Genomic DNA, 25,633 nt, shown 5'->3' on the forward strand with positions numbered 1-25,633 from the left:
CTCCTTCGGGATCCAAACACCCTTTGTATGTTGCCACTGCTGCACCACCTTCCCCCTCCTCCAGATAACCTTAATTACTTTCCATAACCTTTTAAAGAGTCTGGGGCACCTCTTTTAAATGACATATGGCACCCCACTTGGGCCTGGTTCTTAGTCGGTTCTAGCAGCCTTGACAACTTCTTCAACTTTCTTCAAAGTTGGTTCCCTGGTGTTAAATGTCAAGGTGGGTTCCGGCATGGCCCAAGATCTTTGTCTCTTGCGCTGTCCCTACAGATGGTGCTGAGGTACTTGTTAACCCCATTTTCAGTGCACTCGAGATGGCCACTTCTTTTCTGCCCAAGGATCTTCTTTGTAAATCCAAACAGGTTAGAAATGAAGGCGACACGTTACCTCTCTCTCTCCTTGCCCCTCCTCCTATACAGCTCAGCTCACCGGAGGCCGGTTAGCCTTTTCCTCAGGGTGTGGTGGAGTTCTGCCAGGTCAGCCTTTCCTTATCCCTTGCCTTCTTAAACTGCTCTCCGAGCAAACTGAGCTCACTCCTTAGCTGGCTGATCTTCACTTCCCACCGGTTTGGCTCTGCCACACTTTTAGTCAGCTGTTGTTGCTTAATGCCGAACCTTTCAGCTCCGATCTTAATGATCATTGCTGACATAGCTTGCAACTTCTGGTCTGCATTCCCCCTCGCAGTAGCTTCAAGGACTTGGTCCAGGTCTTCATCGAACTGGAGCCACTCTCTCTCCTTGTTTGCATGGGTGAGGCTTGTGGGGCTTGGAGGTTCTGGGCACTGTGGGGTGACTCCAGGCCACCATAATAATCACCACCAAACAGTCAAAGATTTTAACGGGTTGTTTGACTTAAAAATCAATCACGGCATACGTCAAAGTCAGTTTTGTTTATAGCCAGGACAGATAAAAAATAGGCTTGTTTGACTTCATGCGGCACTGCTAGAACTGACAGGTGGAAGACATCAAAGTACTGCGAGAGCGAGACGAAAAAAGACTTCATATGATTTCTCGAATTACTCTCACGGCACTTTGACATCATCCACCTGTCAGTTCTTGTGGCGCCACATGAAGTCAAACAAGCATAATGTTCCGTGACTCTGCGCTAAGCTGGAGAAAGCTCGCGGGAACTTTTTCCGGTATGTTAGAAACTGCTGGGCATCAATCCAATCAAATGACGTGAAAATGCTGACATCATGTAGGTCAACGAGGTGGCTCCAGTGAGACCAAATCAAAATCTGATTGGTTAATGCAATGATTTCTTTCTCCATTGCTCTTAAGCTGAAGACGCCAGCACTGAAAATCCTCAAGGCCTATTCAGTTTTTTTTTTACCATGACAACACATGATGTCTGGCTGAAATATAATTGGATAAATGCTCTATTATAAATATAAACTATTGGAAGCAGCGCAGCCGAGAGAAAAGCTATGAAATAAAGTTATTAAACTATTATGGAATTAATTTAATAAATATTCATGGAAAAATATAAAAAAAATAAGTGATTCAGATAGTGTTTAGGCCAGCAGTGAAGGCTTTTCTCTTCCTCATGGCCCACAACATGTTATATTACTTTACGCTTGAAATGGCTGAAATTATTGCTAAAAAAGAGGCATCACAGAGCTTGTGATACAATGCAGAGGAATGTTTTAATATGTAATGTCAGAGGAACATATTATTAAAAAATATTGTTTGTCAAGCCATGTTGTTTTTATTTGCTGAAGTACTTGAGTTACTAGGAGAAGTCACATAATACCAGACGTTTCAAAACTTCTTGTTAACCTTCATTTTTTGTCCTCCATTTCTTTTTAGTGTATGGCTTCATTAGCTAGGATTACACACCCAAAATGTTCAGCTGCGATGTCTGTGGTACTGAACTCAAGCTCTGCTTATTTGCGACCCTGAGAAGATTGTGCTGGTGATTATGTTGCGCCCGTTTAATTTAACTTGCCTTTTTTAGTAAATAACCCACAGTTATTACCACTTATTACACGGCTCTCTGGAATGCTTGATTCTGATTGGTCAGTTGAGACATTTGCAGGTTCGTTCTTTTCAAATAATAACCGCTCCAAAGTAATAACGCATAGCCGGTACTTCTTGTACGATTTAAATCGCTCCGCTCCAATAAAGATTACTGTTTGGCGCCATCTTGTGACAAACACTGGACAACCACAACATTTTGACATTAATTTTAACATGTACAGAAAAAACAAAACATTTAAACAGTGGATAGAAGAACGAACAACGACAAGACACAGAGAGCTTACTGAGACTGAACTTGACAAAATAGAGCATGACAGCTACGAAGCCAACACACACAAAAATACAGAATGGGCATTAAAACTTCTAAAAGACTGGCTAAAAGAGAAAAAATGGAGACAGACAAGTATGAAGCAGAGGATCTTAATAAGGTATTACGATCATTTTGTGCATCTGTGCAAAGTTTCGCGGTAGGATAAAAATGTTAATTTAAAACAAATATGCCAATAAAATGTTTCAAATTCATATTGAAATATGTCCAGTTTTTTTTTATTTGGCAAGTAGCCGTGTAATAAGCGGGATAATGTAGAGGCAGCCGGTAGTTATCGGGAAATAAGCCCCTTCAGGGTGATACAAGACCCTCCGCTTTGCGTCGGGTCCTGATCACACTGTCGGGGCTTATTTCCCGATAACTACCGGCTGCCTCTACATTATCCCTTACTTATATCCGCGCTTTTTTTTGGAATTACACTCTCACACTAAATTGCCCTGTTTAGTAAATCTGGCCTAATGGTTAAAACCTGAATGCTTTGCTTTTTTGTTAAAAAAATAAATAAAATCTTATGCTCTTTATTTTGTTGCAGCTATAAAAAGACTATAGAATTTAATTCTTGAAAAATATTTAATTATTCATTGTTTTCAAAAAAATCTGCTTTCATTTTTTCCATATACTGTATGCAATTTATGCCTTAAAATTAGGGATGCACCGATACCAGTTTTTTGGAATACGAGTACGAGTACTTGCATTTCAGTACTTGCCGATACCGATACCGAGTACTTAATAAAAAAACATGATTTAAATTTACAGGTAACAGCTTTAGTCATATCATTTAACAAAAAAACAAAGGACTAGTTTTCCAGTTTGTTGTAAACTCTGCCTCTTTGGACAACACAAGAGGCATTAACCCCTTACACGCCGCTCAAACATAGACATTTCTCAGACCGTGGTATCGATTCCAGGTATCGGGGGACTTTTAACGAGTACGAGTACTTTAGAAAATGTGGTATCGAGGCCGATACCCGATACCAGTATCGGTATCGGTGCATCCCTACTTAAAATATGTTAGTAGTATTGTATAGTATAAAACATAGTACAAGTATGTTAAGGATACTTAATATAGTATACTAAAGATGATACATATTTTAAATACATAAATGTTTACCTTTCCCATTACTTGCTGCAGTATAGGAATAGTGAGTTAAGCTGAAATATGTGAAATATGTGTAGTGCATTGTGTTGCACACTTCTTATACACAACAGAAAATAATGTTAAAAAATTTAATGTGGTGTAAGCTTTATGTCTAGCAGTGCCCCTGCTGCAGGTCCACTCACTTCTCCCTCATCTCTCTGACTATTTTGACAGATGCACACTAACACTGCAGGCTTACAAAATTCATAAGATGAGTTTTAAAAATGTGATTGGGCCAGCCAAATGGTTTTGATGTTATGGGCTGGTCAGACAAAAATAAGATGTATCTGAAAATGCCCTGTCTGCCAGATGGCCAGTCCGCCTGTGCCACCGACGGAAACATAATTGGCACAAATTATTATGATTCATATGTTTTAGTTACTTACCTGACTATTTTTGTTTGATTGACAGCTCCAGTGTTAAACAATGATTTTCTTATGTGCATGACTTGTAAGTTAAAATGCCCAATCTCTTTTGCCAGGCCTGGTCAAAAATAAAAATTCCATTGGACACTGCTTGGCGTATTGTCGGTTAAAACAACTAAAAGAAAACTAAAAGTAAAAGTTTACTGTTTACACTAGAACTGTGGAATATAATAATTTCAACAGTGTAAAATATTCTGCATGAAAGGGTTTGTTTAATAAATAAAGTCCTCAAATTATGTCTTGCTATCTTCCACTATAAAAAAACAAACGGTGCTATATAGCAGTGGTTTTCAAACTGGGGGCCGCGAGATGGTGCTAGGGGGGCCCAGTTTTATGACATTTTATGAAATACATGAATTTATCATGAATTCTGTGTAATTAAACCTAAAAAAATAAGGCTACTAACCAAAAGCACTGCTTTTTTGTATAATTTAATGGTTTTTGATTAAAATGTTGATTTTTAGAACAGTTTTTTGTCACAAATTTTCTTTGGGGGGCCGCGAAGGAATGCACCGTACACAAGGGGGGCCACACGCTGAAAAAGTTTGGGAACCACTGCTATATAGCACCAAAACTGTTGCTTTGGATCGTAACCATAGAAGAACCGTTTTTAGTGCCATATAGCACCGGTGAAGCACCATTGAAGCACCTGTGTAGAACCATATAGTGCTTTGTAGAACCATATGTGGTGCTATAGTGGTGCTATATGGCCCCTATATGGTTCTACACAGGTGCTACACAGGTGCTTCACCGGTGCTATATGGCACTAAAAACGGTTCTTCTATGGTTACGATCCAAAGCAACAGTTTTGGTGCTATATAGCACCGTTTGTTTTTTTTAGAGTGTAGGGCATGTAATTTATCATGTTCATTTTTTTGAGAATGTCTGATTAAAAAAAGGAGAAGGAGAACTGGTCACTGGTATTGGCTCATCACTGGAATTAGTAATTTACTCTATATTGACATGCTAAGAGACAACAGTGTGTTAAACTTTGTTTTTTAGTGTCATTTCATACTGACACTGACTCAAGTCTTCACCTAGGACTTGGCATTTCCTTCATATTATCTATATGATAATACTATTGTACACCAAGGTAGGATTATCAGGTATTATAAGGTATACTTGGTGTGTGGTGTCAATTTTATTGATTTAACTAGGCATTTAACACATTTTTGAAGATTTCACAAGTCTTGTTTCAGATCCAGCTTTATCCGTACTTGGTCTTGAGCTCAAACCTGTCTGTCTTCCGTATGGTTTCTCGAATCGCACTCGTGGGACTTTGATGTCATCCACCTGTCGTTCTTGATGTCGAACACAACTTATGATAGAGGGGTTCCCCCATACAGGAGGTCTCATGACGACGGCTGCTGTTATAATCATGATCTTACTTAAAGATTATGGGCTGTGTATGCTTTTTACTTGTGTAAATTTAATTTATTCTTAGTTGGTTCCAAACCTGTGAACACGATATACTGATTCACCACCTCGGGAGCTATGGTGAGATACAGTGATAGATGATTTATTGTTCATATCAAGTCAGACTCAAATTTATTGTCAAGGTAGATGTGCGGCAAGTGTACTAAAATATAGATGCCTCTGAAACAAAACTTCTGTTCACAGGCGTGTGTTTTAATAAGCAGAATGAAGTGGCACATCCTGAATTTTTCATGCATTTTAAATGATAATGGGCCCTAATGCAAAAATTATTCCTATAAATTGTCGGGACTTGGGACACAATCAACTTGGGCATAAAGCAGTGGGGACATCTTTCACCCACAAATAGCCAGTCCTTCCAGAAAAACGCTGAGTTTTTTTGTGATTGTTGCGGGCAAAAATCCTTGATCTTGCAAAACATTTTCTTAAAAAATGCAATGGAATATGCAGGATATTTATGCAATTTTATGCGATGAAATTGCGGGAACTTGCAAAACAGCAGCTTTTGAATGATGTTCACGTCACATAGTCATGTCACTTTATAAATGTTCCCATGGCAACAGGGGACATGGCTGCCCTTGTGTGAGGTAAATGCATAGACTGTAAAATAAGATGGATGACACCTGTTAGCTCTCTTCCATTAGTGAAAAGTGAAGCCGCCAGTGTCCCGATATGGCGCTGACATCTTGGGTCTTTAGTCTGCGCACTAGCGATTTCGGGACCAGTCATGCGCAGTAGTGAGCAGGAAGTGAAGCCGCGAAATCAAGACCCACGCCCTCGGTCTCGCAGAATGCGCATATCACACGATATCACAGCTGTCAATCATGACGTGACACCACTGTTTTTATATCATTAAATAACTAACTAAACACAAGCCTATTTCAAAAACCAACATTTGAATTTACATCAGCGTGATAAAAACTACAATAAATGACAGAAACCAGCTTCGGAAAAAAGATAATTGAAGTGTAATTAAATTTTTAAGTTGGTCTCAAGTCCCATGGGGAGGCGGGGTTTATGACCTATACTGGGACCAGTCACTGGGGGGCGATCGAGACGTTTTGGCTTCACTTTTCAGGGCTTGTGCGGCATGAATTTCTGTTAAGATGTATGTGATTTTGCTACGAAAATGCAGGGATTATGAAATCATGCAAGCCCCGCATATTTTGCGCATAGAAATCTGCAATTTATTCTGCGAAAGTGCAGCGTATTTGAAAAAATGCATCCCCCGCATAAATATGCGGACTTTGGCTGATTATGCGTTAATCATGCAATCACTTAATCACGTTTTCCTTTAGGGACTGATTAGCCATTGGGTCTGGAAAATATTGTGAGTACTGGCAGCCTAGGGACAGCAGCCTTCAACCCGGTGGCATGACAACACTGACCCTGGTGGCCAAAAACCCAGACTGGCCCAACAGGAATTCTCCCAGTCCTCCCGACTGGCCAATCCGGGCCTGGGCATTAGTACTTGGACCAGTTCTGTTCCTCATCTGCTCATCTGAGTCAATACCTAAGGTCATGATCTCTCACTGCTCCTTATGCAAAATCTTCATGCAGCGTTTTAAAGGTCTCTGGCACAAATTAAAGTCCATTGTTAGGGCTGGACCTCTCTGGAATGTAGTGATTGACAAAAGCCTCTTTCATTCTCTGATGATATTTTTCTGATATGCACCAATTCTGTGTATTTCAATATGGACATTCAAGATCATTTTTGGAGGTGTTTGCCTTTTGTAACATTTTAGTAGCTAGCTGTGGCAGGTTTTACACATTTAAAGCTGTGGAACTACTTTAGGGGTTTCACTAATTGAAGCCATGCTCAAGATGTGTAACCCGAGGTTATGGTTTCTTTTTTCCAAAACTTTCTGAGTTAGCATTGAGGTCAACTGTTATTTTATGAGCACAACGATGCATTGAGGTAAAACTGTCACTCCAGACTTTAGTGTTCCTTATTGCCTGTTTATAAAGAAACAATGAACAGAGAGGGACTTCACAGAAATATAATAACACATCTGCTTTCTACAAGATTTCTTATTTTTGATAAATGCTTTTTCCAGGGCACACATTTTCAACATTCCTCTTGTCCATCTTATATTTCTGTTTTCTTCATTATGTTATCTCTTCATGTGGTATAAATAAACTTGTTAAGTGCATAGCTATGATGTTTGCCGTTGTCATTAGGCACTAAAATTGTTCGCATTTTCTTCATATTTAGCAAGTTATTTGGTCTGCCTTTGACTGATTTTCTGCTCTACGCCAGTTGGGATACGCTTGCCTTGTGTGAAAGACTGTCTGTGAACCTTAGAAAAACAGGGTGCGGGAAAAATAACACGACTAAAAAGGCTCTTGTTACACGTGTGGGAAGATAGCAGTGGCAGCCAGAAGGAAAAGAATGAACATTTTGCTTCTTTGCACATTTTGCTTCTTTGTCATTCAGAGCAAATAAAAAACTGTGAAATTGAATTCTTAACCCATCCACCAATACACTGATAACAAAGTGAAAGAAAGAGGGTGGAGTGTAAATGAGAGACATGAAGCGTGCGAGGCAGGCATGTAGGAAGTATTAGCAGGTTATCAACATGATGGGACATGACACAGAGCCACACAAGAGCTATTGCACATTGAATTTCGGCACCTGAGCGTCCCTGTACTCCAGTGAAACAGAAACCAGCAGATGAGCTGAACTCATACTGAACACAGGTCTGCTTTCACGAAAATATATAGTGTTGTATGATGTCTTGCTTTATCTCTTTTTTAAGTGCACAGAGCTATTACTCTTGATCAAAACAAAAAACAAAAAAGAAGTGTGTGTCTGCGTGTGAGTGCTTATTCCTCACTGGGATGGGTTAAATGCAGTGGTCACACTTTGAGTATAGGTTACCATACTTGACAATTACATCACTTTTCACTTAGATTACTTCTGAAAATGGATGAACTAATCTCAGTATGAAGCAAACACAGTTAAGGTTATTTTTCTGTGGTGTTCATAGACAATAATCATAAGCTAAACATTAAACAGCACATAATTGTACAGTGTACATGCAGTTTATGTTATGCTTATAAATCCCTTGGGGTAACCAATTTATATCCATCATGTGCAATTATCTTTATGTTAATGATGCTTATGTTGTGTCAGACACACACTGTTTTTGTGTATGTATAGAGTTGAGTAAAGACTCATTACAAGTCATTAATAGATGCATTTACATCTACTTTTTTCTATAACTTCTGTATTTCACTTTATTTACTGTAGTAGTTACAGGGCCCTCACTCTGGCATGCATGGTGTCCATATGTTGTGGTGTTCATGTGGTCTGCCTGTGGTCTCCATACCCACCATAAGCATTTTCACTCGGCCAGATCAGACACTTTATGTCCTTTAGCATGCGGTCTATGTTGTGCAAAGACTTCAAACAAAACTTTGTAGAAACAAAATCTTTAACACTTTAATAACATCCCCACTACAGTATGAAGACTTAAAAGATTTACAGACATTAAATCAACAAATAAGCATTTTTTTTGACATGCATATATGTTTCTCAAGTCATAAATATTTCCTGCCACTGACTTGTGTTCAGATGTAAGCCAAATGCTCCAACAGAACACAGTGTGAAATTTATGAAGGCAGAAACTGACCTGAAAATTGTATGATATACAGTACTGTATAAAACAGCTGAGAAGCATGTGTATAAATGTTTTGTGCCCTGGTATGCAAGTGCAATTACAAGCATTGAGAAATTGAATGTAGACATATTTTCATAGAAAACTCAACTGTAAGATAACTTTTTTTTTCTGCTCGAATTTGTGTATTAAAAAAGTTATTCTAAGCTACATAAAAGGCGGTTGTAATATGTCAAACACACATGTTTTCAGTGAGAAGCTTTACTACAGTGACTATAAATCAACATGCATATGGATAAATGCACCACAGGCTCAAATCGAAAAAAAAAATCCTCTTGTAGAGGAGTGACGAATAATGTTTGTCACAATGTTTATTCTGTGTGCCTTAGCCTTGTGATAGACAGGTGTTTCCCTATGATATGCTATAAAATAGACTCCAGCATCCTTCCAAAAAAAAAGATTGATAACACTGTAAAAAATAGCTGTAATTATGATGCTGGTTGCCAGTAACTTACTATAGAAAATAAAGAATGAAAATGTTTCACGTTCATTTAACTTTGAACAAACTTAAGCCAGTAATATCCAGTAATACTGTAATTTCTATACAGACATTTTTACAGTGTAGGTTATAAAGTTGAATATAGATACATGCATAAAGGCAGACACTGTGAAATAGCTAAACACTTCAAATTATCTTTGCAAGAGCACATTATGAACATTAATTCTGAATTAATAAGCTGTATGTACAGCCAGCCAGATGAAACCCTGACAGGGTGATCCTGATGTGAAGCTGAGAGGTCTTGTATTAACCTGAATGGGTTTATTCACTCTATGGAACTGTACAGTATACATTTCTTTGTTCTGCTGAAAACAAATTTATAATTAAACAGAAAGCATCATTGTCTGAGTCAATTCAACAATTATCACATACTGTAGTGTTTTTCAGATTCACTGCTGAATTTGTGCAATGTGTGTTTGAAACATCATTGATCTTTTTCCACACTTGACATGGCGCTAAGATTTTTAAAGCTATATAGTAATGCATTTTATCTTGCTGAAATAAAAGAGTCCACATTCTAATGTTTAAATTAGAAACACCATTATGAACTATAAGTTTACAGTTAAAATCTGTGTGGTGTGGTTTGTGTCTTATTCCAGTATGATTTAATGGTGTTTATTGGTTCTCCTCTGCCAGATAACATCTTAACACATTACCAAAGACCACAATTTTCCTTTAAAGCCAATTGCCATTATAACCATTACATCCATGATGTGTGCTGGTTTCTGTACAGTAGTTAGATTTGTGCGTCTCTGATCGGACCGTTCACAGCTGTGTTTTGGGTGGGACTGAAAAAGGAGGCAGTTAACTTTCACCCCTCCAGCATCAGCAAACACGCACACACAGACCTCACAGCTGACACATCGAGAGATGGTTTAACGCGTACAAACACTCGCTGAGCACAAACACGTGCGTGTCTGGAGTTTTAAAGCGCCGTCACCAGTCTCCGCGCGTCAGTCGCGTCAAGGTAAGATACCTTTCATTACAACCACACTCGCGTGTCATCAGCGGGTCCACTTTTAAAAGGAAATCAAAAGTCATTATGTTTAAAATACTGACTCTTTATCGGTTCAGTATTTTTCATACATTTACATGTACAAAGGATTTCTCATAATCCCTTACACAAGCAGTTATTCTCATTACTGCATTACCAATAGTGTGTACAGTAAAGCATTGATGTTTATTTGTGGACTTACAGTATTAATGTGTGTTCATAGTCTTCCATGCCAAAATATTTATGATCTGCGGTTACAGCACTAAACAAGTACAGACTTGAATTAGAAATTCACTGTGTCGCACGCACTGAAAATAAGAATCCTGATTTTTATTACCTACAGCCATATATATTGATTGACCTGTCGTGTAAATGTTTTTTCATCCGAGTATATTAGTTTCTGTCAGAATGTGGGTGAGCTTGATCAGACTTGTATGAGTGAACCATGCGCGTCTGTGGATGTGCGCGCGCTGTGGTGTCTTTGTGAAGGGCTATGGAAGGCCAATTGGTTCAAATATACGTGAATTTTCCATTGTGTATTTTTCAAGTACTTAACCTGTATTTCATTCTTACTTAACGTATTGTTTACGTCTGAAAATGAAAGGAATAGTCCACCCAAAAATGATTCCATGATATACTCACCCTCAAGCCACCCTCCATGTACACGATTATATTTTTCAGACAAACACAATCAGAGGTCTATTAGAAATCGTCCCGGTTCTTCCAATCTTTATAATGGTAGTAAATAGTGCTTCTGATTTGAAGCCCAAAAATGCCCACCCTTAATTCACAGAAGTGCATGGTCTTCTGATGCCAATCAAAGGGATTTTGTAAGAAAAATTTAAATATTTGAAACTTAAAAGGCGAGGTAATTGACAGTAGATGATAACGTTCTTTGATTGTCAGCTGCACAGGATGAGCTAACGTTAGCTTGTTTTGCTCGTGTTCATAATAACAACAACATGATAATAACTTTTTACGTAGTATGTTTTCCATAGTTACACAAAACAAGCAACAACTAAGCCAAAATATGTTTTAGATATTTTGATCATTTTACATTACCTGAGTCTGTGGAAAACTGTGCTGAAAAACCTCCTGAGGAAAGTGCTGGCTGCATGTTAAAATTTTTGAGTAGTGGTGTGTCAACTGAGGGTCGTGGTGATGTAAAAAATAAAAACTCCCGGTTGCCTGAATTTGTTGTCCTTACATCCACTTACTGCACAGGTACTAGTCATCTTTTATCGAGGGTTTGGTGATTTCCCCTTCAAAGACCGTATAAGCGGAGTTACTGTTAGGTTGGGTTCGTCTGCCGGCTTACTTCAAGTTGACTTGAGTTGATTTGAGAGCAGGTTGAGCGGTAAAATAAGCTATTAGGCTTGTTTGACTTCATGCGGTGCTGCAAGAATCCACAGCCGGATGACGTCAAAGTACCATGAGAGCAATTTGCGAAATCATACGGAGGAGTTTGCTTTTAAATTGCTCTCGCGGAACTTTACCATCATATGGCTGCCAGTTCTTGTGGCACCACATGAAGTAGAAGAAGCCTGAAGGCTGCATCCATCATCAATTATTGGGTGGAGCTAATAGCCTCTTTCACACAGTAATTCTGGTAAATTACCATGAATTTACCAGAATGAATTTACCAGTAAATACAAAAATGTGCTGTTCACACATGCAGTGACGTTCCGTCTTTTTACCAGTAAGACATCATTCACACATCAGTATCAAAATACCGGTAAACTTGGAGAGAAAGCGGAGTTACCCCTGTCGCGCGGCTGGCGAGCTCTGTGTCGTATTTGTAAATAATGGCGGGTTATGACTATATATCTTCGGTCCGTATTTTGTTGTTTTCGCTCGTGACCAAACAACATTGCGTTAGGCGGCGTCAAACGGAACCTGCGTTTGGACATTAGGCTTCACAGATGGTGTGCTAAGGATGTCGGCAATTTGGCAAATAGATGGTAAGCTGTTTTAAACAACTTTGAAGAAATGTGGATGTTAACTTCAGGTGTGCTCGGCTTTTAAGCAGCATGTGTGTGGAAACGTCCGTAAACAGTGCGGGGGTAAACACGTCACCTGTATAAAAACTTTCTGATTGGCCCAATCGGTCAGCACGGTCTGACGTCGTCCGTTCTAAATGCCGGTAATCCTATATTTTTCGTTCACACATATAGGGCTGTGACGGTGGCAGTTTTTACCACGGCGGTGGTAATGCACAAATTCACTGCTGTGGTGCGGTGGTTATAGATTGATTTTGTGTGTGTGGGGGGGGCGCGTATGCACACGTGCACATTGATGCATATAGGTCTTATACATAATGCATACATATATTTTGAAATATAAAAATGTAAACGATGATCAGATATACAGTTCTTAACAAACGTGCGTTTTTATAGGCGCCAAATTCTTTCTCCGCCGATGGGTGCTCGTCCCAGCGTCAAGCAATGCTTAGGTTACTTAGCAACGAAAGACGCTCTGAAGCGCCCACGTGCTTTGAAGAGGAGGGAAGCGGCGCGGTCACGTGAAGCAACTGTGCGTATGTGCTTGGCAATTCTAGTGGCTGCTCGAGCTGAGCCCTGGAGAACACAGGAGATCGGCGCATTTCTGCATGTTTATTGTAGCACTTCCACTCATGAAACAACAAGTAAGAAACCTTTTTGGGGTTATAATGTTTCCAGCCGCGCTGAAAACGCGTTCTGATGGTGTACTGGTAGCGCAGATTGATACTTTTTCGTAACCAAGAGAGAACAGACATTTCTCAATCTGAAGGCTGCAGCCTCCGGAGGTCGGAGCCTGGTTTATTATTTTCAGACATTTGCAAGTCATAAGCATATCACAACAATGTATGATTAACAAAGAATAATAGTCAACTTTATAATTGTTAATGTTAAAAGTCTTAATGACGTATGCAGCTTGAAAATTCGACCTCCGGAGGCTACAGTCTTCGGATTGAGAAACGGCGTATATCTTTCCTCATTATTCCACTCACAAGCCAGCGGGTCATCACTGATATATCAGGTGCCTTCCCTTGCAAATTAGCGCATTAACTCAGCGTCTGCTGGCTGTTTGTGTTAACACGAACCTGAAGACATCTCACTGGGCGAGATTGTACTTTATATTTTTCATAATTTGTGAGGTGCACACAACCGGTGTGTAATTACAACCGGTGGTAATAACATCCATCCCAGCCCTACACACATAGCGCTTACCGGTAAATTACTGGTAATCTTACAACCTGTCTTACTGGTAAATTGGGAGCACTGATTTACCGGAAAGGTTCTGTTCACACATGACATGTTAACTGCAATTTACGAGTAAATTACCAGTAAAGACTGTATGTGTGAAAGGGATTAATGACTCAGTTTCACACAGTGCATTCTGGTTAAAGGTAGGGTAACACATTTTGAAAAATGCTAACGGTAGCCGCCTAGCAATGAAATCCTGATCCCACCCTCAAGTCAAATCGCCATCCAAAGTCACGCCTCTTTCATAACACATGAACACGCACAGATCAGACGGTCACATTTCATGTCTCATTCACCAGTGATAAAACTTTGCAGTACAAAGTGAATAACACTTCCAAAATAACCAACATAAACAACTGGTTTACATCAGAATTAGTTTAAGCACACGTTCGATTGTGTAGACGTAGTAACTATATTGTTACGCTAATCCGGAAAACGAACACAAATTTCATAAGCAACACAACGTTTCATCAAAGTATAATATCTGAATCCATCTCAATACAAACATATCGCGTACCTACCTTACCAAAATAAACAGTGCAACGACCCTTTCAGACCTTTTGCCTCCTGTAGCTGTTTGCATCTCATTGTAAAGCAGTAAAGTTACTGATGTTAATTTGGGTTTTTGCTCTTGCTGATCCAGGCAGTTTTTGCTGTTGTTGTTATAAGAGATGCATTTAGTTTTGTTGCTCCTGTGTAGGTTGTCAATTCAGCAGAAAAGTTTGCTGTTCTCGCTGTTTACAGACAGAGCGCACGTGAACGCGCCGATGACGTATGGTATCTGCGTGGACTCGCTGCGTGGTGGGAATTCAAATTACGCTTACGTATGAGGGACATAAAAGGAAACGTCCGTTCGGACCGAAATCTATGATTTGTTGAACATTTTTTGGTCCTACGCCTTTCACAGATGACATAAATTTTACAAATACATTTAAACAACTTAACACAGTGATTGCTATCAGAATGTGAGGAGACTTTTAACCAGCATAACTAAAAATGTTTCAGGACCAAATCTGTTACCCTACCTTTAATTGAGTCCATCAAAGACCGTTACGAAAATTCGTTCAACACACTATCAATCTCATTTAGCGAAATCGTGCACATTTCTTTTTTTTTCTCATGTAAAATGCAAAATGAAAGTAAATTATCCCTGAAAACAGGCTAAAATGTCTAGGGTTCAATTCCGCTTTAAAGTATTCAGAATGCAGCGGCAAGAGTGGTGTTCAATGAGCCAAAGAGGGCGCACCTCACTCCTCTTTAAGGCTGGGTGAAATGTTTATCATCGATATAACGTGTTATATCATCCGATAGCGATAATTACTGATACATTTTATTAAGCTTTTTAAAAAATGACAAGTAAAAAAAGTTTTAATTTAACCACTATGGGGCGGTTTCCCGGACAGGGATTAGACTAGTCCTAGACTAAAATAAATATAAGAGCTGTCCAAACTGAAAACAACTTGCACTTAAATGTCTTAAAATACATCAGTGCCCTTTGTTTTGCCTCAAAGTGCAACACAGTAATGTTTTTAGTAAGGCATGTTTGTTAAAACTAGTTATATTTCCTAATTAAACTAAGGCCTAGTTCTGGCTTAAACTAATCCCTGTCCATGAAACCGCCCCTAAATGTTTTATTTACATACTTTATTAAGGCAAACAATAAACAAGTTTAGGTTAGCATTACAAAATCATTTGTATATCTTACATAAAGATGAAATTGGTGTTAAAGGTAGGGTAACACATTTTGAAAAATGCTAACGGTAGCCGCCAAGCAATGAAATCCCGATCCCACCCTCAAGTCAAATCGCTCTCCAAAGTCACGCCTCTTTCCAAACACATGAACACGCAAAGATCAGACGGTCACGTCTCATGTCTCATTCACCAGTGAGAGAACTTTGCAGTACAAAGTGAATAACACTTCCAAAATAACCAACATAAACAACTGGTTTACATCAGAATTAGTTTAAGCACACGTTCGGTTTTGTAGACGTAGTAACTATATCGTTATGCTAATCCGTAAACGAACACAAATTTCATAAGCAACACAACGTTTCATCAAAGTAGAATATCTGAATCCATCTCAATACAAACATATCGCGTACCTACCTTACCAAAATAAACAGTGTAACGACCCTTTCAGACCCTTTGCCTCCTGTAGCTGTTTGCATCTCGTGGTAAAGCAGTAAAGTTACTGAGGTTAATTTGGATTTTTGCTCTTGCTGATCCAGGCAGTTTTTGCTGTTGTTGTTATAAAAGATGCATTTAGTTTTGTTGCTCCTGTGTAGGTTGTCAATTCAGCAGAAAAGTTTGCTGTTCTCGCTGTTTACAGACAGAGCGCACGTGAACGCGCCGATGACGTATGGTGTCTGCGTGGACTCGCTGCGCGGTGGGAATTCAAATTACGCTTACGTATGAGGGACATAAAAGGAAACGTCCGTTCGGACCGAAATCTATGATTTGTTGAACATTTTTTGGTCCTACGCCTTTCACAGATGACATAAATTTTTACAAATACATTTAAACAACTTAACACAGTGATTGCTATCAGGATGTGAGGAGACTTTTAACCAGCATAACTAAAAATGTTTAGGATCAAATCTGTTACCCTACCTTTAAATAAACACTATAAATGGTCTCCCTGGAGCATTTTCATCACGATAATATTTGATTCCTGTTCTTTGTTTTTTGTTGTTTGTTTTAAACTTTGTTTGCAATGGTGGATTGGCTACTTTTCTTCACTTAAATTTTTTTATGTACTTTAAATGTGGCCAAATCAGTACGGCCTGGTATAGTAATAATTTGAATATGAAGTCATTTGTATTGTGTATGTGTCGGACACTGCCATTCACGGGTAGCCACAGTGAGTATACTTTGAAAGCTACGCTGAAGCGTAGGGCTGGGTTTCGATTCAAATTTTAAGGATCGTTTCGATTTCGATTCTCAAGATCTTGAATCGATTATCATTATTCGATTCGATCTGATCCGATCTTCGAGATTTAGATGAGTGTTTTTTAAAAAAAGCATTTTTTCCAGCTTTTACCTGAATTACAGGACTGTAGTTATGCAACATATCAATACTATTTGCATTTCTGGAGTTTTCAAAACAACCGCTTGCTTAACGTTACTGACCTCCATGTTCATTGTGTTCATTTAATGTCCTTCCACCACGCGCGCATGCGTGAATTCAATCTAGGGTTGCTGCGGTGACAGAATTTTCCCACCGGTGGGCTTATAAATGCGCATGCAGACGTGCACATTTTACTTTCACTTTTGAATTACGCAATTGTTTAAATGCAGCACTTGCGTAAGCTGCGTTAAATCGCGTATGAATTTGCGTGCAATGCAAGTGCAACAGCTGGTTTAATTAAGTGCTTGAGTCAATGTGCGCAGGTAATTCTCACAGTATACCCGCCAGTCCCAAGCAGAACAATCGGCTACTTCTCTATAAAGCGCTGCTTGAATGATGGGTTTATTGTTTTTCTTGATGATAAACACAACAACAAAACGATCTCGCTTATATTAAAAATCATATATGTATATTATAACAAAAACTAGTAAGCACGCGGCTTCCGCCATCATCTGGTCAATCAGCTCGCCTTTGCAAACTCTGACAGAAATAAATGAAATCTGACCCCTGCTGCTCTGTGATGTGACACGCGTTCAGCTCCGCTGAAATTCAGGCAGCAGACACATTCAGTTCTTAGTGTTTGCTCTTTCTAACGAACCTAAATGATTTAATTACAAGAGAATATCAAAACGACGGTGAAAGACGGTGTCGCGGTGGGCAAGTGATCTAATCGCGGCAAGCCTAATTCAATGACGCGGCAAGTTTAAGTTATTAATTATTAAATCGATCCTCTGAGTTATGGATCGATCTTTAGAAACTAATATGAAAATCGATTCAGAATGGGTGAATAGATTTTTTCAACACAGTCCTACTGAAGCGTGCGTGTTTAAGATCTATGAACAGCGATGTAATGTAATCCAAAGCAGTTTTAGCAATTCATTAACAGGCACCATATCTTTCTTCTATCATTATCGATAAAGGTGTATCAATGGTACATATCGATATTGGTTTATCGCTCAGCCCTACTCCTCTCTTCGTCAAGTCGCACTGGCTTCCTATAGCAGCTCGCTTCAAATTTAAGGCTCTGCTCCTGGCCTTTAAAACCACCACTGACTAAGCAACCCCTTACCTTCGCTTTCTTATACAGGCTTATGTACCCTCTCGATCCCTGCACTCTGTCACCGAGCGATGGCTTGTGGTGCCATCTCAAAAAAGGGAAAAAAACATTAACGCGTACCTTCTCTGGAGCTGTTCCACAACTGTGGAATGATCTGCCAGTCGCGACACAAACTGCTGACTCTGTTGCTGGCTTTAAGAATTGACTAAAAACCCATCTCTTCCGCCATTACCTCACTTCCTAATATAGGACTTACTATCTCTCTCTATTTTCATTTTTTCTTTATTTCTATCTGTATATTCTTATATACATTACATACAGGGGAGTTAACCAATAATGAGTAATTAACGAGGAGATGAGGGGGCAGGAGCAGAGACTAGACACGGCAGCACACTACCCAAACAAAAGGCCATGTGCTGCCACACAAAACATGGTTACCGCCACAATCCTGCCATATGACTATGAGCAACTATGAATAACTATGACCAACTGGCAGGATCATGACACCTGGCTATGTATATTGTGTTGGACTTGATGAGATTATTTCCAGTGCACTTAAGTATTGCTGTTCTTGTGTTGCTATAATTGCTTATATTGTTTAACTCATTTGTAAGTCGCTTTGGACAAAAGCATCTTTTAAACGACTACATGTCAATGTAAAGTGCACGTTATTCAGACACCAATTTCCCTGTTTACTGGGTCAGTATCATTGGCTGCATAAGAATTGGGTTAAACCATTTCTGTAAACCTGGGGGTTGCCTGCCGTTCATAGGCTACATGCTATCAACATTAAAGATTCTCTTGATTATTTGTCCTTTTTGTTCTTTTCTTGTGCGGCCCATACAAAAATATATAGACTGCAGTTTTTAATAGTTATATTTATTAAGATAAGATAAAAGGCCCCTTTTGCACATTAGTGAGCATTCCGACTGTAGCAGCATTTTCCACACTTCAGTATTCTTTTACATTGAAAACACTAAATTGCTTATGAAAAAGGTTAAAGCAACACTATGTAGTTTCCATGTAAAAATGACTTACAGCTCCCCCATGTGGTTGAAAAGCGCAACAGTTCCTGGTATCAGACACTCTTCTGCAGGCAGGGGGAGGGGCGGGGCTGTGTTTCCTACCCTCCACCGCCACTTTCAGAGTGTGCTTGTAGCAGCTAGGAGGCTGCTCAGGTTGCAGCAACAGTAAAATTTGTCCAGATAAAAGTTGTTCTATCACTGAAATAATTTTAGAGACATTATTTAAAGGTAAAAAAACTACATAGTGTTGCTTTAAGATATGGTTCTTCTTCGAATTTACCATTGTAAATGAATTTCCATTTTTGATGAACAAAAAATCTTTGAATTATAGAACAAATTAAATGTATTGCTATGACCAGCAGGGTGCAATCAAGATGCTCCACAAGGGCCATATTACAGATTTATCTTAAATTAAGATCAAGCTAAGTGTTCTAAATGAGTTCCAAAATCAAATCCAAGTGGTTACTAATACTAAGTATTTTTCATAATACACTATAGCAAAAGTTTTGGGGAGTACTGCCTTTGCATGCAGACGAACTTTAATGACATCCGATTCTCAATCCGTAGAGTTTATTATGTAGTTGGTCCACCCTTTGCAGAAATAACAGATTCAACTTTGCTGGAAAGGCTTTCCACAAGGTTTAGAAGTGTGTTTGTGGGAATTTTGAAAATCCTTTTAGAAGTGAATTTGTGAATTTAGGCATTGATGTTGGATGAGAAGGCTCTAATTCATCACAAATGTGTTCTATCAGGTTGAGATCAGGACTTTGTGCAGGCCAGTCAAGTTCCTCCATACCAAACTTGCCATGTCTTTATGGATGCTTTACGGCATGCTTTTCAACACTGCATTTGTAGTTGGCAAACTATTACGGTACCGTGCTTGAATTCACTAAGCTCCTGAGAGTGACCCGTCTTTTAACAATGTTTGTAGAAGCAGTCCGCATGACTAGATGTTTGATTTTATACACCTGTGGCCATGAAAGTAAATATAATCATTTGGAGGGGTGTCCCAATACTTTTGGCAATAACTTTAACCAGTATTTAAAAAAAAAACATCAGTATGATTTTTAGAGCTTTCCTTTCTGTTTCAGTTATTAATAGAGTTCAAGTGAAAGACAGATCTGATCGACCATAACAGAATAGGATAAACCAAGATAGTGAAAGCAAACTGTAAACCTGGGTGGTCAGCTTCCCTGCTAGAGGGCCACTTTCCTGTAGATTTTATCTCCAAATATCCAACCCTGACTCCGGTCCATTGAATTAAGGAAAGCACAACTGAGGTGTAACCCCATGGCAATGTGTGTATTTAGGTCAGAGGTCTTAAACTCAGTTCTTGGAGGGCCACTGTGGTGCAGAGTTTCGCTCCAATCAGCTTTCCCATCAGTTTCGCCCGAACACATCTGCCTTGAAGTTTTTAGCAATCCTCAAACGCTTGATCAGCTGGATCAAAGCAGCTCCATTTGTAAATGTTGCCCAAATTGAATCAGGGGTTTTATATGAGCATACATCTACAACATTCTGAGAGGGGGTGTGAGGACTGGAATTAGGAAACAATGCTATAATGCACCTTCCTACATTAAAGGTCAGGTTTCTTCAGATCCCATTTTTCTAACTTTAGTTAGTGTGTAATGTTGCTGTTATAGCATAAATAATACCTGCAAAAGCATAATTCGTTAACAATAAAAGTGGGAAGGTTTGGGGCTCACAGTGCTGTGCCCCAAGGATGATCTGAAACAAGCCAATTAGTGCTTAGCCTTAAGTCCCATGCTTTTAACAAGTTTACTGACCTACATACACAGTCATATGGGTGGGGCCCCAGACACACACATAATACACATGCAAAATACAGTTTTGATTTTTTTTTTAAATAAATGATAACATGACTAACAGTGAAATAGTACAACTAAATTATTTTATTTTGTATAAATTTGCACTATATATTTCACTTTTTGGTAACATGTTAAAGTAGCTTTTTTCTCTCTGGGCAACTTTAAGGGTGCAGCACCCCAGCGCCCCCTATTGACCAGCCGCCACTGATAAGGACATAACAAATTCAATACAAACAAAACTCAAATATATGTCTGTACTCTCGAATTTTATAATTCCTCAGAAAATATGTACACACAAGATGCTTTTGAAATTCTATTCCAGCTGACATTTCAGAGGCAGCCCGATCAAGAGTTTCCAATTTGAAATCAAGGAGCCTTTTTTGGACCAAAAAATCTGCTGCGATAAAAACTAATCAGGCCAGTCCCTTTTTCGATCACTGAGGGTGAAAATTGAGCTAAAAGTCTTCCGTGTGTGGCCAAACTTAGTGTACTTGTGGCGTGCGCTTTAGACGTAGACTGTAAAAAATATGGACGTAGTGTCTGTGACGTCACCAATTGGTTTGTGAAGATCGTTTTTGAAGCTTAAAGTAGGCATTGCCTGCCGTCGCCATCTTGGCCGTGCGTCACAGCAAATCACTCACGGAAAAAACGAAAATGGGTAAATAGGTGGGACATGGGTGAAGCTGAGGTGGCTGGTTGCCGAAACAAGCCTGCTTAGCTCGATTCTAGTGACAGCAGTGGCAGTTCAACCATCACTCAAGCGGCCAAATTATGCAGATGTTTAAGGCTTAATATAATTTCAATGGATTAAATAATTCACCCCCCTCGCAGTTATCATCAAGGGCAAAATTAGTTATATAGACCAAAAACACTTTTTGTACCAGGCTGTGAACATATTATTTTCTACTGTAAAGTCGGCATTTTAACATGGAGGTCTATGGGAATTGACTCCCTTTTGGAGCCAGCCTCAAGCGGCCAGTCGATGAATTGCAGTTTAAGTCACTTCCATATTGGCTTCATCAGAGAGATCGGAAGGTTGCCCCTCGGCTTTAGACCATGCGCTTAAATCATTTAAAGAGGGCCCCTAGTTTCTGTTTTAGGTAAGGTTAGGTAAGTTATTTTAATTAAAGAAAGTGACATACATTTATACTAACATAAGACTGAATTGAATTTATGTGAAGGAATTAAATGAGGAATTTATGCTGTACTCACTAGATATACAGTAGTAGAGCAGGAGTTTCAAACTCAAATTGGCTTGGGCAAATTCTGAGAATGACATCTTGTAAGAGGGCCGCAGAGCTATTTTAACATTCAAAAAGTACAGTATGTCTGTAAATTTACTGTTTAAATTCTATTATTTAACATATACTGTAATACTACTTAAAATATATAAACAGTGGTTTCTTATCTTTTTAAGATACATTATTTTATACTGTAACAGTAAGTAAATCTTTTCTGAACCTTCTCTTAAAACCGTGCACCAAATTTAATTCCTGAATAACTTTATGAACAAATTTTCTTTATACATTTTTTGCAGAAGTGTTTCTGTTTTAATTTATTTTGGATTTCAGTCACAGTATTGACTTGCATAGTTCTATCTGTTCTATTTCATAGTTTTGATGAGTTTGCTATTATAGTAATTTTTGGAAAAAAACAAGCAGATAATTTAAAAAAGACTTGCTTAAAAGGGAAACTGGTGCCTGAATCACACATTGTTTACCTGTATTACACGCGCACTTGACGTTTTTAATACATTCTTAACGTGTTGTTTTCGCATCAAGAACACGTTCATTTTTCTGAAATACACATTAAATTAGCATATATTTAAATCAGTTGACCTTCCACAAAGGGGACGACTCCGTAAAGGTTTGTGATGAGTTAAGGATGTGTGTCTGTGAATGTGCGCTGCTGCTGTGTCTGTGTGTCAAGGCCTCTGTCTTAGTTCTCTTATATTATTCATGCTGTGCTTTGTTCTTTAGCACACCAGCTGTCCTAACAGTCTGTGGATGTGTCAGCATTCTTTCTTCTGCAGATCTAATAAGAAAAATATGATTTATTTTAAACATTTTATGAACTTTAGTTAAACTGTTCAACTAACAGAAATAATAATAACTGTTATCAAATGTTTTTTTATTTATTATACATTTTATTTTCACAACCTGATGTCAGTGCTGTGTCTGGTTAGCTTAAGGTACCTGAATAAACAATGGTGGTTTGAATCCAGCTTAACACTTTCCCATAGATATGTACACTAGATGTCGCCATGGGGCTCTGAGCATGCGTCAAAACCGCCGCCATCTTAGAACAGGGGTCTTGTCATTGGAAGTATCTAGGTAAAGCACTTATCTCCGCCTGTACTTCGAATTCATGAACGATGCCGGACTTTTGTGCTGCGCATGGATGAAAGGGCTACTAGCACTATGCATTACAGTTAAAAAAAGTACATTTTCATAAAATTAAAACTTTTATTTTTTCCTGGACTAAACGCTAAATACAAGTCTGACTGTTGAAACGAACCAAAAGAAAACAAAGAAAATCGTGTTCATGACGATTTATGGTGATTTTATTTCTGTTACACCATTGCCTACAATGACGCTGATGCGGGATTCCCCTGTTTCAAGATGGCGGCTCTGTTTGACGCATTCGGTCCAATGAACTGCTGTAGCCAAGGCGACATCTAGTGTACATATCTATGAACACTTTTCCCCAAAGGTGTTGTCCATGCAAGTTTTTAGTTTATTATAATGGTTCCAGCAGTAATGACATAAACGAACGGCTTTCATGGACCAAACGTAACTTCCGGTAAACTATAAAAAGAATCAATAACAAATGAGTCATTTTAGAGTAGTTTATTTCTGATAACTAGCAACAAGTAGATTACCTTAGTTTAAATCATAGCAAAAGCAAAAGCTACACTGAACTACACTAAAATAAACAAATACAATGTTAGCTACAGATCGGCTGCCAAACCTCCCTTCACAGAGCACTGGTCCATGATCATCTTCTCCCCTATTTTAATCAGTTGTAAAGGTATGTTTACTTAAAACAGAGAAATATTAGGAAATATTGGCAAGTCAAATCCTCCCAACTGTTTTCTCTGAGCATCTTAACTTTCCTCATGGCTGCAGTTATGCATATTTAAGTAAACAAACTTGATGTTAGGATATCAAGGGAAATAAGGATTATGAAATACAACGATTGTTTAGGAGATTTTTCAGATTGCTGTACCAGTTACTGCTAATCTGAAAGTGTTTTGTGTTTAGTCTTGTGATTAAAGGGGTGAGTGCACAATTCAGTAGTGCGGTTGAAGCAATTTACCTTTTTATTTTTTATTTTAATTAGCAGGTTTATTTTTCTACTTTTAGCCTTTCTTTAATGTGTTGGGGGTCAGAAACAGAAAAGATTTGTGTGGATAAGTGTCTTTATACATTTAAATCTTTCATGGCTTTAGACTGTTTGATCGTCTTTGGCTGAAGACTAGAAGCTCACAGATCTTACAATATCTACCAAATTCATGTGTTGAACTTGAGGGTTTCATGTTATTTTAATTAAACAGTTTTATTCTGCCTTCAAAGAGCATCACAGCGTGCAAGCAAAGGTAACAGATATGAACAAGATCTCACAGTTATATCAATATGAATGAGGGAAATGCAAAACTCAGTATGGTCGATCTTGTGACAGAAGTCAGAATAAGCTATTACATTATGTGCTCCAATTTATTATATTGTAAACATTGTTTTTCGTATACATTGTATGCTGGTATTACTTAACAAACTGTTAATACGTGTTCATCATGTAATTAATTTCTCATATAACTTTTTTTTTTTTTTAAATACATTTTTACATAATAAGCTGAAGACTTTATTACATTTTAAGAAAAGTATTACATTTTTAACAATTTATTACCTCGATATTGTAATATTAGATTATCTTCAGTCATTATAGTTTGAGTTGTTACAACAGTGTATTTAGTGTAGTTGTGATTGTGTTTTAAATATAATTTCCTCAGTACAATAGTAGAGACCCTTTTGCAAATTTGCACCTGTTTTTTGTAGATACTCTGTATGTTAAATAGTCTTGTCTGTTTAAATAAATCATTGGGTTTTTTTGTGTCTGGCACAAAAATCTTAAACAATAGGAAAAGCTGTCTGTGTATGCACGTTTACTAAAGAGATCAGTTTTTGATATTATGATATGGTAAGGAGCATTTGTCATCATAATGTCTAAGTACAGTAACAAATATATCCACAGATTTGAATCAGATCTTCCTTGACTAATTTTGAAAGCCTTGAACTTCATAAAACCCAGTGTCTGACAGAGCTGCCATTTAAAAAGCAGTTGTATCTGGGACAAGTACACAAAAATACACCGTATACAGCACAAAACCTGGATCTCTGCGTCTAACCAACAGAAAATAACAGGGTCAGATGAGTTGTCCTTCACTGTATTTTCTGTAACCATACTGGTTTACTGATTTAGTGAAAGGCCTTCTTTGTGGCTTCATGGAACATTCCATTTGTTAGAGGGTTTTATTTAGTAAACATGTGCTTTGTATTATAAATCCAGTCCTTTAATTCTTTTCTTGAACTTTGTGCCAGTGACATTTACCTTTGCAATAAGGCATTGACATTGTGTGAAGATTAAAGTTTCTGTTCGTGAAAACGTCTTCTGCCATATTAAGCGTTTACATGTGTCCTCACTAATGCTTAGGGTCTATTTTGGATCTGTGAGGATGATCACTGATCTCATAGTCCTGCCTGCCATCCAAAACAGCATGAGATAAGAGCAACTTGAAAGAAAGTGTTCATGGAAATATGTACTCAATCCATGAACTTCTTAGGTCATCTCTAAGAATAAAAAAGTATAGCAC

The 25,633-nt window shown here is 38.4% G+C and overlaps 1 protein-coding gene across 4 annotated transcripts in view; it reads left to right on the forward strand.

Annotated features, from left to right (window-relative positions):
• The first annotated feature begins 10,294 nt into the window (after window positions 1-10,294).
• vit (vitrin) overlaps window positions 10,295-25,633 on the forward strand; it is a 69,326-nt gene continuing 53,987 nt past the window's right edge. For all 4 annotated transcript variants that reach the window (XM_065250013.2, XM_073812847.1, XM_065250019.2 and 1 more), the window contains exon 1: window positions 10,295-10,453. The gene's annotated coding sequence lies outside the window, so the exon portion shown is untranslated. The remainder of the gene's footprint in view (window positions 10,454-25,633) is intronic.

This window comes from Paramisgurnus dabryanus, chromosome 20, assembly GCF_030506205.2.
Source record: "Paramisgurnus dabryanus chromosome 20, PD_genome_1.1, whole genome shotgun sequence".
Lineage (NCBI taxonomy): Eukaryota > Metazoa > Chordata > Actinopteri > Cypriniformes > Cobitidae > Paramisgurnus > Paramisgurnus dabryanus.